Source organism: Kryptolebias marmoratus, linkage group LG20, assembly GCF_001649575.2.
Source record: "Kryptolebias marmoratus isolate JLee-2015 linkage group LG20, ASM164957v2, whole genome shotgun sequence".
Classification (NCBI taxonomy): Eukaryota; Metazoa; Chordata; class Actinopteri; order Cyprinodontiformes; family Rivulidae; genus Kryptolebias; species Kryptolebias marmoratus.
In genome coordinates, this window is record NC_051449.1 from 20,488,877 (window position 1) to 20,492,079 (window position 3,203).

Consider the following 3,203-nt stretch of genomic DNA (forward strand, 5'->3'; position numbering starts at 1 on the left):
GAAACCACTAGCACAGGCTGCTTCCTGCTTCACGCTCAGCATTTTCTATCGGGTGCGTTGTAAAGAGGCACCTTCGGTCAGTAGAACACTAACATCAACAGTAAAACATCTTGATAACATTGCAGACTGTATTTCAGTGCCGCACCGAGGATGGGAATGTTTCTCATTATGTAAGAAACAACATTTTCATCGAAGTCCAAAATCAACGCCTGCAATCTAGCACAAATCCCTTGTTTTCTTGCAATATTTTGGTTTGTTAAAATTGTATAAAAATGTTGTTATGCACACATGCCTATAATTCTGGAGCTGACTGATGACATGGTCAGTATTTTCTTTTTTTTTTTTACCACATTTTAATCAGATATAGAAAGAAACCTTACATATAAATACCTGTAACCATCGTGGCGATTTCAGCTTCGTGTCTTTTGTCTGTGTGTATATATGTGTGTGTGCACTTTATTGTGAATGTCCCTTTAAAGGATTACATCATCCTTTTAGCTCCTTTTCTTCCCCTGGTGTTTGTTAGTGCTCAGCCTTTTCTGCCCAGAGACAATTGGTTAATTCACCGGTGCATAACACTGCCCCCCCCCCCCCTTTACACCACACACACCCATTCACAGCACCATCACTGGCCAAAGCTGCCTCATTTCAGGCTGTCATGGCATCTGATATCACCCTCCTGCACGATCAGACCCCAGACTGGAGAAACCACGCTCTCTCTGCTGTTTGGTTCATTTTCACGTTCAGCCTGCTTCTCACCCAGTGACAGAAAATGTAGACCAGATTTGACTACCTTTTTTTTTTTTTCTTCTTCTTCACGGTAAACACACTCTGACAAGATTAAGCGGCGTTACAGTGCTGTGTGGCAACGGTGCTGCTCTGCCATCTAGCGGAAGAAGCTGAGAAGGAAAGGCCTTTTCACGGCGGTCGTTACAAGTGACCTTTCACTCATAGTTGTTTTTTTTTTTTTATTGTTTAATCTTGAACCCTCACTTTGGATGATTTCATCAGTTTTGTGGTGTTACAGTGGGCCTTTGTGCTCTGCTGACGTCCACAAACCTGTGACTTCAGGAGTGTAATTCATCTCTGAACACTAATGTTTCTGTTATCTGCCCCATTAAAAACACATGCTGGAGGGGGAGAGGTTTTCAGACTAAGGGAAATGCTTCACGTCCTTGTTTTGAACTGGAAGACTTTAACTATTACTCAGTTCTGTTCAGTTTATTTTTATAGCGCCAAGTCACAACAAAAGTCGTCTCAGGGCACTGTATAAAAACATTTACATGCATTATAAAAAAGCCAAAAGTTATCTAAGGAAGCCAGCAGATTGTGTTGAATCTTCACTTTGTCTCAGTCTCTCATGCAGAGCAGCACATTGGTGACAGTGGAAACCAGAACCAGGCTCAGGACGCGCGGTCATCTGCTTCAACCAGCTGGGGTTTGAGAGGTCAGGAAAGAGACACAGGTAAATGCAGAACGATTGGTCCAGGTGGAGTTCCTACTGGAAGAAAGACAAAGAAAACCATGTTAGTGATAGAAATAATTACAGCAGAGCGAGTAAAGACAGCAGCAGAGTGAGGAAATGTGGTCAATTTGTCCTCCAGCAGTCTAAGCAGCATAACTAAGGGATGGCTCAGGAAACCCAAACCAACCCTGACTACAGGATTGATCAAAAAGGAAGGTTTTAAGTCTAATCTTAAAAACAGACAGGGTGTCAGCCTTGTGGACAGAAACTAGAAGTTGGTTCCACAAGAGAACTGAAAGCTCTGCCTCCTGTTCTACTTTTAGAAACTCTAGGAACCACAAGTAAACCAGCTTTTTTATGTTGGAGTAAGATTTTAAAGTCTATTCTGAATTGGATATCTGTGTTTTTGTTTTGGGGGGAAATAATCTCCATGGTCTAAGATTTTGTTTCTTTCCAGTTCAGTCGTGTCCAATGAGTTTGGAAGTGTTTTAAGAGAGGACTTCCGTGTTATAATCTGTGGTTGGGTAGCAGAGACAACAGGTCCAAGAGGGACACCCAGTCAGCCCTCCTCTCCAGGTCCTGCTGGAGGATCCCGAGGCGTTCCCAGGCCAGAGAGGATGTAATCATTTCAGTGAGTTCTTGGTTCATCCTGTCTCCTCCCTGTGAGACGTGCCTGGAAATCCTCCGGAGATAGGCATTTAGGAGGCATCCTAATCAGACTTCTGAACCACCTCAGCTGATTCTGATGCAAAGGAGCAGCAGCTGTACTTCAAGCTCCCCCCAGAGGACAGAGCTCCTCACCTTACCTCTAAGGGTGAGCCCGGCCACCCTACGAAGAAAGCTCATCTCAGCTGTTTGTACTCAAAGTCATGCTCTCTCACTGTATTCTTAGGATTCCTGCTGGACCTAGAGTTTTCCTTTCTGTTCCTCTCCCGTTTTTGGTTCTGTAGATGGAGCTGTGGGCAGGCTGTACCTCTACTCTGCACTTCCTAGTTTCAACTCATACCCGGATTCAGTCGTCTCACCTGTCTTCAATAACCTCCTCAAGCAATTGCTATTTAAGATCAGTCCAGACTATCATCTGATGCCTGACTGTACCTTCACCTTGGTGAATTGGGTTGTTTTTATCACTCTTTGTGAGTCCCTGAGATGATGTGACTTACCTGTGCTCATTTACTCCTTATGTAGATCGTCCTTCCCCGGTGTAAAGATGGCTGGACTGGTTGCCTCCTCATGTTCCCTGAAGACTCAGACCTCCTCAGTTCAAGTGATTGCTCAACACTGATCAATCCCTATGAAAAAAAAAAAACAACACACTTTACCTACCTACACAGCAAATTCAAAAGTGTTAAATGTTTTGGTGTTAGCAGACTTTGTGCAAAAGCAGAGTTAATTTTACACGTATAGAGTCACATTCTGTTCATGTAACTCTGATACGTAAACACTTTGTTTTAACTACTAATAATATACATCCCAAATCTAGAGGTGTTAAAATAGAATCAATAACTCTTTACTTCTTAACTCTGAACTCCACCAGCAGCTCGAACACTGAAGGAGTTAATTCACTGACTCCGCCCCAGAATCACAGATTCCCACCAAAGCGAAGCGACAGAAGCCAAGTCATTTCAGGACTATTTACTTTCCACCTGTCGGAGTTATTTACTGCGCTCGGTAAGTTATTTTTTTCTGAGATGGTTTATAACTATTATTTTGAGTTGAGCTCAACCTGTATGATAGA

The 3,203-nt window shown here is 43.1% G+C and overlaps 1 long non-coding RNA gene across 1 annotated transcript; it reads left to right on the forward strand.

The window, feature by feature from the left end:
* The first annotated feature begins 1,830 nt into the window (after positions 1 to 1,830).
* On the forward strand, positions 1,831 to 3,197 carry LOC112450648. Its single transcript, XR_003039329.2, has 3 exons — positions 1,831 to 2,573; positions 2,654 to 2,732; positions 3,006 to 3,197. It is a non-coding gene; the product is annotated as an uncharacterized LOC112450648 (long non-coding RNA).
* The last annotated feature ends 6 nt before the right edge of the window (positions 3,198 to 3,203 follow it).